Raw genomic sequence first — 16,646 nt, 5'->3', positions numbered from 1 at the left:
TCCGTCGGTTTGGGTGCGGTGCCCAGCGCGGGGGGCCACCAGGAGTCATCCCAGGCGGAGGGCGAGGAGCCCAGGATGAGGACCTCCGTCTTGTCTGAGTTCAGTTTCAGGCGGCTGGTCGTCATCCACTCGGCTACATCTCTCATCCCTTCGTGCAGGTTGGCTCTGGCGGCGGCGGGGTCGTTGGTCAGGGAGAGGATCAGCTGGGTGTCGTCGGCGTAGGAGATTATGTTGAGGTTGTGTTGGCGTGCGATGGCCGCGAGGGGGCTCATATAGACGTTGAAGAGGGTGGGACTCAGCGAGGATCCTTGAGGGACGCCGCAGATGACGTCGGTGGCCTCTGACTTGTACGGTGGTAGGCGGACTCTCTGTGTTCTTCCGTTGAGGAAGGAGGTGATCCATTCCAGTGCCTTCTCCTGGATTCCGATGTTGCCCAGGCGCTGCACTAGGGTGCGGTGGCAGACAGTGTCGAATGCCGCGGAGAGGTCCAGGAGGATGAGGGCCGCTGTTTCTCCGTTGTCCATCAGGGTTCGGATGTCATCGGTGGCAGCGATGAGGGCGGTCTCGGTGCTGTGGTTGGCACGAAAGCCAGACTGTGAGGGGTCGAGGGATCCATCCGTCTCGAGGAAGGCGGCCAGCTGTTTGTTGACGGTCTTTTCGATGACTTTGGCTGGGAACGGGAGGAGCGAGATGGGACGGTAATTCTTGAGTTCGGTGGGGTCCGCTGTAGGTTTCTTGAGTGGAGCGCTGAGTTCTGCGTGCTTCCAGCTCTCCGGGAAGGTGGCGGTGTCGAAGGAGGTGTTGATAATGTCCCGCAGGTGGGGTGCGATGACAGCGTCGGCCTTGTTGAAGACGTGGTGAGGGCAGGGGTCGGTCGGAGATCCGGAGTGTCAGAACGACCTGTCATTGAATGGATAATACATGGTACAATTACAATTCCGATAACAACTTTTCAATTTCAATATTGCCAAAAGTATATACCAGCAGGCCTGTATGAAAGGTTGGTTAAAGAATACATCAAGTCAACCTGGAAATTACCTTATACACATAAATGTTATAGTGAAGGGAAAAAAGAGGTATTTCTTAGTGGTAATAACTGTAAAAAATCACTAAGCGGTACACTTCTGTGTCAAGGTATTACGTATTAACTTAACTTGCATGGAGCCTGCGAAGGTTCATCACACAACCTTTCATGTCAACTGCATGGCACCCCTGCAACACAGATAGAGCCTTTTTTCAGACAGCTTTCCAACGGCAGCTACGTTATAATAAGTGACCGCAGCTGTTGTGGCATGGTGCCAGGAATAGCCTATCTCGTGAGCGTTACTTCCAGGGTCATTTGCTGTATGCAAGTATTGTATCCAAACAGCAAACCAGACAAGGAGGCAGCAATATGGCCGTCCCTGAATATCTCTTCTATTCGAATTGATACTTTAAGCAGAATGAAATCCATTCTTTTACAAACAACTGTGCCTTTAACCTCGTCTAAAGAGACGTATGATCTGCAAGTTGCAAGGACAGCGGCAGAGATACATACATTATTATCAACCAATTGCCTCGTGCATTTCGCAGAAATGTTAGGTCAAATTTTAAACATGTCTGATACCAGTGGCATCGCACATGTATTTAAGACATTTTTTTCGGGACTATTAGCACCCTTTGAAGCAGTCCTGAACATCTTCCAGAATTTCGTGCACTCTGTGTTCGGTGGCCTGCCTCTTCTATTGGGACTCGTAGCAGGAATTTTATTTTTGTTCCTTCTGCTGCGATATGGAAAATCCAGCCACAAACAAAACTCAGGCTACCATGGAATAAACGATCCTTGTGATGAGATGCCGAGAAAGAAAAACTAAAGTACTCGGTTTAGCTCGACTAAGAGATCTGAATACCACATGGTTTCTTTCATTCAGACCAATCTGGCAAGATTGCATCTTACCTGTTCTACGATGCCTGCCATGCGGAGAAGAATGCGTGTTGGACGTCTGTCTTACACTACCATCAGCAGTACCTTTGGATATCGATACTCTGCTTGGTTTGGTAACGGCTCATGCAACGTGTTGTCCCCAGCGGCTACCTATTCTGATGACGGCATTCGTTGAGACTTCACCATTACGATTAGGTGACGGTGAGGTACGAGATGAAAGCGGCACACAGGTACCACCTTCTGTGACCATTGCTGGTCTAAACAGCGACGACAGCAATGCCTCTCATGTCTGCACTATTTCTGCTTTTTCGAACTTGGTGGAACTTTCCCCTACCGTTGTAGACGAATTCTTTGCAGCCCTATCTGAGTTAATGTTCTCTCCTAACAACGAGAATAACTTTGAGCACACAGCGTTCCCTGAACACTGAATTCGACCTTCAATTTTTAAAAAACAGAGCTTCTAAAAAACTGTGGAACAATTTTTTGCCCTGCAAGTGAAATTATTTTTCCACGTTCCCAAAATATTTACATATTTTTTGGCACACAATACTCTGCTTAAAGTAGAACTATTCTTAGAGAACAAGATTTCTATTTTTAAAACTCTAGAGACAATATTTTGATTCATCCTCTAGCACATGTACAATCTTGTATAAATATGTGATGAAATGGTCTCGACCTTCTCTTCTGTATTAAGAGCCATTTCATGAATGAAATTTTCGTGATTCATTCAGCCAATATTTGAACGTACTATATTTGCATAATCTGAATGATATCATTGCTTGAAAAATGTACAGTATACTACTCATTTTTCGTGTACATACCATTTCAAATGCATTTTATGTATTTTGGGGTGGGCTGGAAAACACATGCATATGTTTAATATTGCTTATTATTTAGTAATGATGGACATTATACATGGAGTGGGTGTTGTGAACGTATCTAGGACCCTATTTAGATATTCCCGATTTATACCCCCATGCGGTTATAACATATCATATCCTTATAAAGGCTTAAGAATCATATCCATATTTAGTCATAGCCAATGCAGTCCAAATACGGCAAGGCTACTCCCATAGACTCCTAGAAAGTACAACGCGTTCTTTAAACAAACCAAGCCTCCAGCAGCCCGGGAAATTCCCCCTGCTCTTGCTTTGATTTGTCCAAGAACTCCTGGAGTCCTGAAAGAACCGTAAGTTGTTAGTGACGTCTTATGTCCAACCTTATGTCAAACTCGGCACCTTCCAGGTATAAATATACCAACAGCTGCGCTAGCAAACACACTATGGTTTTGGAGCAGATCGACTATCTACTTGCCCGACGCCCTGCTGTGGCAAGAGCCGCAGGAAGCCGACCCTCCCATTGACGCACTGAGAGAGACACTGTCTTTTCTCCTGCCGAGAAATCCAGCCCCAGTGTTTCCAGTTACCCTTGCGGGTTGCTGGGAGATCGAGTCCTGAGAACGAGATACAAGACTCCTTCATTCTCTAACCAAGGTACGGAGCTGATTAGATCCTTAGAGAATTCTTGATTCAGATTCTTGGCAAAACTATCTTGACTTAAACTGCAGCTCACTTACTCCTTCACACGTACTAGGCTTAGGTGAGGTACACCGGGGTAGGCGTATCTTAGAAGCACCAGTTGAGTACGTTTAGTCATTGTTTTATATATGTATATATTTTATCTATTTTAAACACGGTATGGCTTAGAAACTGTACCATGCTTTTACAGTATTATTTCATAATACTCCTTTTACTGTACGCTTTTTACTTTATAACAAGTATTGCAATTGTGGCAACTCACTTCTCTTGCATGAGAAATAAGACTGTTCAATAAATAACCACTTTTATTGAAAACGCCCGTCTCTCTATTTCTCTGCGCTTCTGGTGAAACTAAGTATGCACGATTAACTGAGTGAAATAGTTATCTATTGTTTCCGCGACTCTGGAGATATACTCCTTATTCTGGAGGGAGCAAAGTTGTCATGTTAATGCGGTTGTCAGAAACGAATCCCCTCTTGCCTATTCAGGAAAGTTAACTCCTTCCTGTTCACTCGAGAAAGTTTCTAGTGACCTCTGAGCTAGCTGGCATTCATAACTAACATATTCAGTAGAGACCTAGTCGACCTCAGTCCTACGTCTAAACTATTGTTTATGTTATTCCAATGCGCAGAGCCTATTGGGAATATAGGAACTACACTACAGTACAGAGATCTGGGCCTAAATCCATAATTTTTTTGCTCACCACACCAAACAGTTCAGACATGGCCATATGCAAATCAGCCTTGACCCTGTGCCTCATGGAACAGTCCAGCCCAAACTGCCAAGCCATGTCTAACCTAGGTATAGCCCGCAGACCCTCCAAATGCCCCCCGCTGACGGCTCACTCCGGCAACGCTAACAGCTCTCCTAGGCCCACAGAAACCTCTAGTACCCAGCTTCACTATCCCCCCCTCAAGATCTCGGAATCCTGCCTACAGCAGACTGCAAAAACCGGAGACCCCTTCCCTAGGTCCAAGACTCATACTCCTTCCCACACTCTTCCAAACCCCCTATCAGACACAAAACACTTGACTTCAAGGCCTTTAAGATCAGCAGCACCTATGTCAGACAGCGAAGCAGCCCTACTAGCCGCCACATACAACACCCCCGCCTTAGATTCTCCCAAATCCAAAATCCAAGTAATCACAGGTCACCGGAAAGTCCCTCCCACCACTAAACCTCAGAGATACCCGGTCCTCACCGCCTTACCAAGGGAGATCAAAGATAAATCGGCCAGCAATCAGGAGCAATTCTCCAATTGCTTGCTAATCAACTGTAGATCGGCCTCACTGCACGCAACAGAACTAGTTGAAGCCATCCTCACTCACGATATTGACATTGCGTTCCTCACAGAGACCTGGCTAAATAAGATATCCCCTCCCTGCCTTGACTTGCTGGTACCACCTGGCTTCTCCCTCATTACCAAAGACAGGATAGAGCATAGGGGAGGAGGGGTGGCTATCATCCACAAGGACAGCCTGGACATCTCGGAAACCACCTCTTTTGACTACGATTCATTCGAATACCTATCCACCATCATCAAGACCAATGACAAAGACTCTCTACGGTGTCACCTGCTCTACCACCCCCCAGGTAAAAACAACCCTTTTGGAGAACAACTTTCCGACCTGATTGCACAAGGCGCACTCGGTGACTCCAATAACCTAATTCTTGGGAATCTGAATCTTCGCTGGAATGAGACACACCATCCCCTAATCCAATTACTATCCAGCCTCCTTCATGATAACAACATGTAACAACATTGCACTGAGGAGACTCATTACAAAGGAGCCACACTGGATGCTATCATCTCACAAAAGAAATCAATCACGATCAACCACATTCTTCCCGTCGACTGGTCAGACCACCACATGATCCTCTTTCATATCAATCACCCCATTACCTCACATAAACCCCCCCAAGACCCCCCCAAATGGACAAGAAACCTCTCTCAAATACCCCTGGATATCCTAGATGATCAGTTAAGCTCTCTTCTTCCGGCCAACAAAGCGCACCTTTCCACCAATGAGCTCATCGACTGCTACAACTCCGAGCTAGTGTCCATACTCGACAAACTTGCGCCACTAAAGCTCAAAAGAAGCAGAGTTATCCCTTCCAGAAGGTGGTTCAACGCTGACCTCAACGCAGAAAGGAGAACTCTAAGAGCCAAGGAAAGAAAGTGGAGAAACAACCCAACGGCCATCCTTCGTGACCAACTGAAAGCAGCCCGAAGGAAATACAACAACCACATCAAAAACAAAAAATCCAGCTTCTTCCGCGAGGCACTGGACAAAGCCAAAAATAGACTGAAGGAACTTTACAGCATCATCAGGCAACAAACATCCAAACCACTGTCTTCTTCTGTGCTAGCGTCCACAGATCTTTGCGACAATTTCGCCCACTTCTTCAACGAAAAGTTCACAAAAATTGAACTTTCACTTGACCCCAACAATTCACACCCCAAGAAGACCAGTTCGGCTACTCCTCAGGCTCTCTCTCCCGGCTCTTTGAGCACCCCCTGGCTTAGCTTCCGCCCCATCCCAGACGCAGAGATAATTTCGCTGATCTCGTCCTCCAAACCATCAGCTCATATCTCTGACCCCATCCCTCCCTCACTAATCATGAAAATGAAACACTCTCTTGCACCTATATGGGGAAACATAATAAACAGCTCCCTAAAAAATGGAGTGGTCCCTGACTGCCTAAAAATTGGGCAAGTTACCCCCTGCAGAAAAAAACAGGTCATGACTCAACAGACCTGAACAACTTCAGACCAATATCTAACCTCCCTCTACTAGCCAAAACATTGGAACGCTGTGTACTCCTGCAACTGACTCATCATCTCGACAACATCAATCTCCTAGACCCCCTCCAGTCTGGCTTCAGACAAGGATGCAGCACAGAAACAGCGATGCTGAACATCATAGACCGTATCCACGGATCTCTGGATTCAGACAAATGCTGCCTCCTCATTCTCCTTGACCTTTCAGCAGCATTCAATACGGTGGATCACAAACTCCTCACCAAGGCTCTTCAAGAAAGAGCTGGCCTCGGCGAAGTAGTGCTCAAATGTTCTCCTCATTCATACACAACTGAACACAAATAATAAAAATCATTATTTCACCTCCGAAATCCAACAGGTCAATAAGGGCGTCCCCCAAGGTTCGGTGCTCTCGCCTCAGCTTTTTAACATCTATATGGAACCATTCTCCAAGCTACTCAGAAAAGCCAACATCCGCTTTCACCTCTACGTGGACGATACACAAATCTATCTGGAAACTTCCTCTCTCACTGACATACATAGACTAAATGATGTCCTGAAAGATGTTCAACAATGGCTGACAAACAATCACTTGAAACTGAATCCAGACAAAACTGAGACACTCCTCATCTCGAACAAGGAAGACAACCCTCAAATCACCGAATGGCTAAAAGCAATCGATGCGCTTAAAGGAAATCTTACTCTAGCGGACTCTGTTAAATCTCTTGGCATCATCATAGACCCCAAACTAAACATGGTAAAAAACATCAAGAATGCAGCCAAAGGTGCTTTCTTTAACCTCAGACTGTTGAACAAGATCAAACCCTACATTCCTAACAAGGATCTCAAACTGGCCTCTCAATCTCTGGTACTGTCAAGACTAGACTATGGGAACGCAATCCTAACAGGCATCCCGAAATCGAACTTGGCACCGATCAAAACAACACTACATGCTGCAGCTAGAATGATTACCGGCATCAAAAAATCGGATCACATCTCCCCAGCACTCAAGGAACTCAAATGGCTCCCAGTAGAAATGCGTAGTAACTTCAGTACGGCCTGCCTAACCCACAAAGCCCTCCATACCGGCAAACCCGAATACCTGGCAAATCAACTCACAAAAGCAGGCCAAGGCAGGAATCTGAGAAGCTCTAACTCCTTCCTGCTCATCCTACCCAAAACCAGAAAGAAAAGAACAGCGGGCTGCTCCTTCACTGGAAACTCCCCCAAAATCTGGAACTCCATCCCCCCGCACATCAGAACTATTCCTTCTTTTGTGGAATTCAAAAGGCAACTCAAATCCTTGTTCCTGATCCGCTCCCTTGGCTGTGGATAATCGGGGTCAGCAAGCAACTCCTGAACTATGTGACTACAGTGAATCCCATAACCAAAGAAGCTCGGCAACTCACCCATGTTCCGCTTACAATGTCACTCATTGAATGCTTATACCTTACATATGTTACGTTCATGTTCATGTTTATGTTATGTATATGTTTATACAGATTTGTGTCATTCTATTACTGTAAAGCGCTCTGCTACATCCGGGTCTTGACAGCGCTATAGAAAACTTCCTAAATAAATAAATAAATGAATAAATAAATGTCTTCCTTGGACTGGAATCAAGCATCCTAGGACCGGTTTCTGGCTATCAGCCGTCTTTAGCCAGGATAGCTTGACTCCAGTGGTGTGGAGAGCATGGGACTCACGTATGAGCATACCCGTCCCACTCGGGGTGACAAATGCAAAAACAACAGTTGATGGACAGAATGCAGAACAATGTCATATATTCACCCCAGTACAGAGATCTGGGCCTAAATCCATCATTTTTTTGCTCACCACACCAACCAGTTCAGACATGGCCATATGCAAATCAGCCTTGACCCTGTGCCTCATGGGAACAGTCCAGCCCAAACTGCCAAGCCATGTCTTCCTTGGACTGGAATCAAGCATCCAAGGACCGGTTTCTGGCTATCAGCCGTCTTCAGCAAGAATACCTTGACTCCAGTGGTGTGGCGAGCACGGGACTCACGTCTGAGCATACCCGTCCCACTCGGGGTGACAAATGCAAAAACAACAGTTGATGGACAGAATGCAGAACAATGTCATACATTCACCCCAATACAGAGATCTGGGCCTAAATCCATCATTTTTTTGCTCACCACATCAACCAGTTCAGACATGGCCATATGCAAATCAGCCTTGACCCTGTGCCTCATGGGAACAGTCCAGCGCGAACTACCAAGCCATGTCTTCCTTGGACTGGAATCAAGCATCCTAGGACCGGTTTATGGCTATCAGCTGTCTTCAGCCAGGATAGCTTGACTCCAGTGGTGTGGAGAGCATGGGACTCACGTCTGAGCATACCCGTCCCACTCGAGGGACAAATGCAAAAACAACAGTTGATGGACAGAATGCAGAACAATGTCATACATTCAGCCCAGTACAGAGATCTGGGCCTAAATCCATCATTATTTTGCTCACCACACCAACCAGTTCAGACATGGCCATATGCAAATCAGCCTTGACCCTGTGCCTCATGGGAACAGTCCAGCCCGAACTGCCAAGCCATGTCTTCCTTGGACTGGAATCAGGCATCCTAGGGCCGGTTTCTGGCTATCAGCCGTCTTCAGCCAGGGGAGCTTGACTCCAGTGGTGTGGAGAGCACGGTACTCACGTCTGAGCATACCCGTCCCACTCGGGGTGACAAATGCAAAAACAACAATTGATGGACAGAATGCAGAACAATGTAATACATTCACCCCAGTACAGAGATCTGGGCCTAAATCCATCATTTTTTTGCTCACCACACCAACCAGTTCAGACATGGCCATATGCAAATCAGCCTTGACCCTGTGCCTCATGGGAACAGTCCAGCCCGAACTACCAAGCCATGTCTTCCTTGGACTGGAATCAAGCATCCTAGGACCGGTTTATGGCTATCAGCTGTCTTCAGCCAGGATAGCTTGACTCCAGTGGTGTGGAGAGCATGGGACTCACGTCTGAGCATACCCGTCCCACTCGGGGTGACAAATGCAAAAACAACAGTTGATGGACAGAATGCAGAACAATGTCATACATTTACCCCAGTACAGAGATCTGGGCCTAAATCCATATTTTTTTTGCTCACCACACCAACCAGTTCAGACATGGCCATATGCAAATCAGCCTTGACCCTGTGCCTCATGGGAACAGTCCAGCCCAAACTGCCAAGCCATGTCTTCCTTGGACTGGAATCAAGCATCCTAGGACCGGTTTCTGGCTATCAGCCGTCTTCAGCCAGGAGAGCTTGACTCCAGTGGTGTGGAGAGCACGGGGCTCACGTCTGAGCATATCCGTCCCACTCGGGGTGACAAATGCAAAAACAACAGTTGATGGACAGAATGCAGAACAATGTCATACATTTACCCCAGTACAGAGATCTGGGCCTAAATCCATCATTTTTTTGCTCACCACACCAACCAGTTCAGACATGGCCATATGCAAATCAGCCTTGACCCTGTGCCTCATGGGAACAGTCCAGCCCGAACTGCCAAGCCATGTCTTCCTTCGACTGGAATCAAGCATCCTAGGACCGGTTTCTGGCTATCAGCCGTCTTCAGCCAGGATAGCTCGACTCCAGTGGTGTGGAGAGCACGGGACTTACGTCTGAGCATACCCGTCCCACTCGGGGTGACAAATGCAAAAACAACAGTTGATGGAGAGAATGCAGAACAATGTCATACATTCACCCCAGTACAGAGATCTGGGCCTAAATCCATCTTTTTTTTGCTCACCACACCAACCAGTTAAGACATGGCCATATGCAAATCAGCCTTGACCCTGTGCCTCATGGGAACAGTCCAGCCCGAACTGCCAAGCCATGTCTTCCTTGGACTGGAATCAAGCATCCTAGGACCGGTCAGACTTATTTGCATATGGCCATGTCTGAACTGGGGTGGCAGAGTGGGCTAAAGAACGGTGATGGATTAAACCCAGATCTTTTGACTGGGTGTGAGTGTTTGATTTGTTCAGATGCTCAGTCCATCACCACCCCCTTTTGTACCGCTTTGTTCGCCATAAGTTGGCAGGGTATGCTCAGACGTGAGTCCCTTGCTCACTTTGCCACTGGATTCAAGCAAGCCTGGCTGAAGAACGCTGGAATGCCAGAAACCGGTCCTAGGAAGCTTGTTTCCGGTCCAGGGAATGCATGGCTTGGCAGTTCGGGCTGGACTGTTCCCATGAGGCACAGGGTCAGTCTGATTTGCGTATGGCCATGTCTGAACTGGGATGGCAGAGTGGGCTAAAGAACGGTGATGGATTAAACCCAGATCTTTTGACTCGGTCTGAGTGTTTGATTTGTTCAGATGCTCAGTCCATCACCACCCCCTTTTGTACTGCTTTGTTCGCCATAAGTTGGCAGGGTATGCTCAGACGTGAGTCCCTTGCTCATTTGCCACTGGATTCAAGCAAGCCTGGCTGAAGATGGCTGGAATGCCAGAAACCGGTCCTAGGAAGCTTGTTTCCGGTCCAGGGAAGGCATGGCTTGGCAGTTCGGGCTGGACTGTTCCCATGAGGCACAGGGTCAGACTGATTTCCATATGGCTATGTCTGAATTGGGGTGGCAGAGTGGGCTAAAGAACGGTGATGGATTAAACCCAGATCTTTTGGCTGGGTGTGAGTGTTTGATTTGTTCAGATGCTCAGTCCATCATTACCCCCTTTTTTACCGCTTTGTTAAAATAAAGCAGCACCATAACTGACTGTTGGATGCTTTTCCCACCCTTACACTGTCTCGTTTATCTAGGCTCGAGATTACAGCTTCCTGCGTGCCAAAGAACCAATGCAGACGTATGATTAATGTTGTTTTATAATTAGATGTATGATTAATAGCGTGGGGCTCGTGATGAGCGCCGTGCTCATTATGTATGCAAATAAGTATGTTAGGCTGCAACTCTGCATGCTGGGCTGCAAAAAACATAAAAGAAAGTTCCCCTTCAACACACATAAAACACAAAGCGGACGAAAATAGTACTTAGGCGCTGCTGCTTCGGGACTAAACAGAAGAAAATGGAAGTGACGTATCGGACTACCAGCCAACAATGAGTGAGAAAAGAAGAGCAATCCAGATTTAACCAATGGCAAGTGGAAAAATAAATAGAAATGCAATGGGTGGAGTTTCACTACTAATACTGATTACTTGATGCCTTGTAGATGCAGCGCATGCGCTGGCCTATGTGAGACCTAAAAAGGAAAGAAAGCCTTTTGATGCTGGTAAACAGAAACTGCACATAATGAATCATAAACATATGCTTACGTTTCCAGCCAGGCTTAAAATGATCCATGACTTCTGCTCCTTCTTATTTGAACCCCCTAAACCCACATGGGATTGGGTAGTGGAAAAGTAAGAAGTTAAACGTAATCCTCCTCTCCCGACGAAGGCGACATTACAATGAAACTCAATTAGAAACCACATCAACACCGCTGATCCTAGTAGGAATCAATGCTCATGCCAGCACTGGGGACCCTACTGTGGTTCACCAGATTCCTCCAAAGCTGATAGCAGGCGTCTAAAAAATGAAGCCCAAGGTGGGGGTCCCAGCCGGATGATCCCTCTGGATATTGAAGCCCCCTGTTAAAAGGTTTGAATGCCTCTGGACCAGGATGAGTTGTCCTTTTCAGTAAGCTATTAGATACCATATATCAGGTCCCGTTAAGCATGCGTGGTCTGCATTAAGCGTTCTTGGCTTTCCTTCCGGTTTCCCCGTTCCTTTCAGTATTAAGCAACCCGTCATGTAAACTGACCCAGTGAACCTTCCTGTTTCCCTCCCATGCTGCTGGTGTCGTTATATTGATCGCCTGCCTCATTGTTATCTTGTTCCTTGTTGTTAAGGCCTCCTCTTGTGCGGCGAAGCCCTTGGATCATTTGCTGCTATACTCTTGGGTGTGTTCCTATAAATACCTCACTCTTCTGCCTGGAATTTGCCTTGGACCACCCCCTGCCAAGCCCTTTGGGTGCGGTCCTATAAAGTCCTCACCCTTCTGCTGCTTCCCGGATTGGCTTCCTGACTCTCGAGGAGAAAGCATATCTTATTAGTTCCGGAAGGCAGTTTGAGGTTAGATCTTACCGGTATGATCTCGTTCCCTGTTCTTCTTCTACTCTGCCTGCCTCTGCCTCAGAAACCCCTGCAAAAGACTAAAAATCAGAAGAACTCTTCTAAAATTCGGTAAGGTAGATAGCTACTGCTTTGTTCAAAGACAATCATAAACAATATTTATTTAGGGTTAGTGCACTAATCAATAAGGATTGAAAGACATTTCACTTAAGTACAAGAAGTTGAAGTTGGAAGTAAATACATCCATAATGAACAATGGAGGATATGCACAAAGTCACTTGAAAAGCTTTGTTGTTCGGTGAACTTCATTTGTAATAGGCTGTGATCCGGACTGAGTGCAAGTACAGGGTGCTACAAAGTGGAGAGGGCATATTCATCAAACATTTTGAAATTATCCTGTGCTTGATTGTGAGTTTTAAGAGGTGCAAATAATGGAAAGTAGTGGTAGCAATGCATCTCATGCGTATTTGTTTATTTTGAGAAGAAAACCTCATAGAGAAATATATAGTGCAACAAGTGTCAATAAGTAGCAACCGAAGACTGGTGGCTTCCTATGGGCAAGCATAAATGTATATCAATTGCTGAGACATACACCAAGGAAAGGTAAGGGATAACACATCATTATACATTGTGTTCATGCTCTTTGACCTTCACCTTTCACAGTACACACCTGGCTGACAACCTTCAAACTCCCCTTCAGAACTATGGGAAGAGAAGTCATCCGCAGAAGAGGCGCTATTCCCTACAGTTAGAGAAACCGTCTTCTCTCTTTCTCTTTCTCATCTTCAACCACCTTCCTCTGTGACCTGTTGTCATTACACACACAACTCTCAGTGTCTAGGTATCCACATACTGGGGTAATTTGTGGCTAACTTCTTTCCGCAGACTGCTGCCATTGGTCTGGTGAGTGAAGCCTGGCCTCTTGAGAGCACACTTACTGGAAGACTGTCTGTTGATTTTTCTACCCCCACTCAAAAGTTTTGTTTCCTTAGCCAGCAACACCTTATCTGTCAATAATGCAACAGACATAGGGGAGGTTTTTGTCTTCATTAAAGTGTTGGTTGAGTTGTAACATTGGGACTGTTTGGGCGACAGATGCTTCTGGGGTGGAAGTGTGGGATTAGAGAGAGTTGGGGCAAAATGGGAGTTACAGACCGGTTTGTCACCAGGTTTTCATGTTGTAATTATGTCTACAGGGATCTTACTTTCTGGGGTATTCTGCTCGTGGACACTCCAACACAGACATGGCCAATGTGCACTTCACCACTTTAGTCCTAGTGCTTACGACTAGCGCACTTGTCCCATCCCAATCACTGCAATCACCATTACCACCTTTGACATGATATCATGGAGCAGTTATGGCCTTGATGAACAAACAAGAGAGGAGCGGTCCTTAGGTTTGCCAAGTGTCACTTCTCAGCCATACTACTTCCACAAGAAGTTCATCTACTTGACTTGCAATGCCAATTTCTGGCTAGCCTGGGTTATGACAGGGTATTCCAAACAGGCTACACTAAAGGGTCTACGGACATCCTGCTACACAAAAAGCTTCCCCTGGACGATCTCTCAAGAAACCACTAACAGTTGCGGGAGATATGAGGCTTGGTGGAGGGGAAGCAATACAATTTTTTCTGCACATATATCCCAACACTGCCTTTTACACCCACTCTTGATTACCTCAAAGCAACTATCCTGGGATTATTTCATGGATTTTACAGATGTAGGGGGGACATAAGTGCCATTTTGGGCCTTGTGCAATATTCAGTTTTTTTAAGTTCAAGAAAACTTGTATTGACAAATACAAAGGTGTCTATAAAGAATACATAGCAGTAACCTTCTATCAAAGTTTCCAGAATAAACAAATTTGCAAAAATACGAATCAGACTTATAAATGACGATATGTGAGAAATAGTACATATAAAATCTGAATATCAATACATTACATAAGAAATTAGGAACAATTATGGGGTCAAGGAGGTTTAAGAACTTCTTGTTGCAATGGTTGTTGCTGAGAGAACCTTTTAGCACTTACATCAAGAAATATTGTAACAGGTGACCATAAATCCAAATGTTTCGTTGCCAAATTTATAGGGTAAACAAAAGCAGTATCTAGTCTATGGTTGTGGCAGACAGCCTACCACCAGGCTGTATAAGAAATTTTTGTAAAGTCTTTCCAATTTATAGTAATTTGATGAAAAGCAACAGATAATAACAAATCAATAATTTTAACATTAAACGTCATGTTTTCCCAAACAGGTGAGAGGCTTCCTAAGAAGACATTTGTAAAGGAGAAGGGAAACTTAGTGTCGAAAATTAAGTTGATTTGGGACCAAACATGTTTCCAGAAGTTACATACAGACGCACAAGAGAATAACAAGTGGAATAAATCAGTGTTTGGAGATAAACATGTCCAGCAAGCATCTGACACAGTTGAAAAACTTTTGCTTGAAACGTGCGGTGATAATAAAAGTCTATTGTATACAAAAAACAGTGTTTGTGTTGTGTTTGCTGCCCTGGAGGATTTTTGTAACTTAATCCATAATTTGGTCTATAAAATAAGTGGCCAGGAGCTCTGAAAATCATGTTCCTACGCCTCCTCAATTTTAGATTTCTGTCTAATAGTATCAGTACCTTGTAAAAAACTGTATATAGTGGAAGCTTTGGGTGTGCTTTTTAACATGGTATGCAATTGTGAGAGGGAGTCGAGGTTGTTAGGAATATGAGATATACTAGATATTTGAGTGTAAGTAGTCATCACGGCCACCTTTAAGAGATAGTATTTAGCAGTGAATGAAGTAGGCAAATTAAACAATTGGCTAAGCGAGGAAAAAGATTAAAAAACTGATTGGTAGAATAGCTGGTGAACCCAAAGTAATCCTTTCTGTCTTCAAGTTTTCCAATAACTTGTGCAATATTCAACAGGCCCCAGAGTGGCTAAACCGAAAGGACCTACTGCTCTGACTGACTGGACTTCCTCCCTGCAGCTGTGCAGCGTGTGGTGAGTATGACATCCTCAATTTAAGGAATATACTCACATCTCAGCTGCACATAAATTGGAATTGATTTCCTATTCCTTCCTGCCGCTGGCGTGTTGTGCATGGATGGCAGCTGCATCCTACTCTGGGGTATGTCAGATTATTCTCCAGTCATGATTAAAATTATGAACCTGAGGGAAGATCATTGCCCCATGGGGTGCCTGAATGCTTGATGCCTTGTAGATGCACAATGCTTACAATTCCTACTGCAAGAACTGAAAGCTTAATTCCAAGTCATTGCAGGCCCAGTGGACGCTCCTGGTACACTTTAGGCTGCACGGTTGGCCACCATGTACGTCTTGGCTAACACATTTGTTGAAAAGAAGGAGTAAATGAAGCATCAACATGTTGTAGTGTTGGAAGTGAGACTCCTTGAATGCAAGTATGAATACCTCACCAAAAGAGAGGAAAAGGCCAGGTCCCATCTAGAAATCGGCAGGGCATCCCTGACACAAATATGTCTGGATGAAACCCGACAGTGCTAAACTGCCTCAGGCAAGCGGGTCTATAAATGGAGCAATTAGTCGGGGAAACTTACTCTGCTGACTACCCACCAGTGAGGTTACCTTGGAGGTGATCTCTGAATTAGTTGACATGGAAGGAAAACGCGAAAGCACAGTGGCAGAGATAACCTCTGCATTTACTTTCCACTACCAAAACTTATACACAGAATGAGAGTGGTCCACACAGGAGCACTCCACTACACCTAGTGGGCAATCTGCCTCTGAAAACCTTGAGGTGAATGAATACATTGGATAGAGATGAGTTAGAGCAACCTGTTACAGTAGAGGAGATTGAGGCAGCCATTAGCAATAGGAATCCTGGTAAAACACCTGGCCCAGACAGATCCCTCCTTGAGTGCTATAATAAACATGCCAGCCCTCTCTCCTGACGTACTGCTTGTGTATCAAGAGGCTATAGACAAAGACTCATTCCCCATCAACCTGGATTTGGCTCATATTGCAGTCATTCAGAGAACAGGCCACCCACCAGAGCAATGCTCCTCTTATCACCCTCTCTCTCTTATGAGCTTAAAAATCAAGACCTACACCAAAGTCTTCACAAACAGACTCCTGCAAGTAGTAACCTCTCTCACCTATCCAGACCAAGTAAGGTGTGTCCCCATTCACAGCACTAGACTCTGCCTCCATAGGGTACACATAGCTCTGGCACAGAGTCATCTGCTTAAAGACCCCAACTCCCTTATGCTCATAGACTTTGAAAAAGCCTTTGACTCCTTAGACTGGAACTTTTTGTTCACAGTAATGATCAAATGGGATTTTAACCTTGCATTGTG

This window comes from Lissotriton helveticus, chromosome 8 (assembly GCF_964261635.1).
Source record: "Lissotriton helveticus chromosome 8, aLisHel1.1, whole genome shotgun sequence".
Classification (NCBI taxonomy): Eukaryota; Metazoa; Chordata; class Amphibia; order Caudata; family Salamandridae; genus Lissotriton; species Lissotriton helveticus.
The sequence above is the reverse complement of the archived record's forward strand: the minus strand, read 5'-3'. Positions refer to the sequence as shown.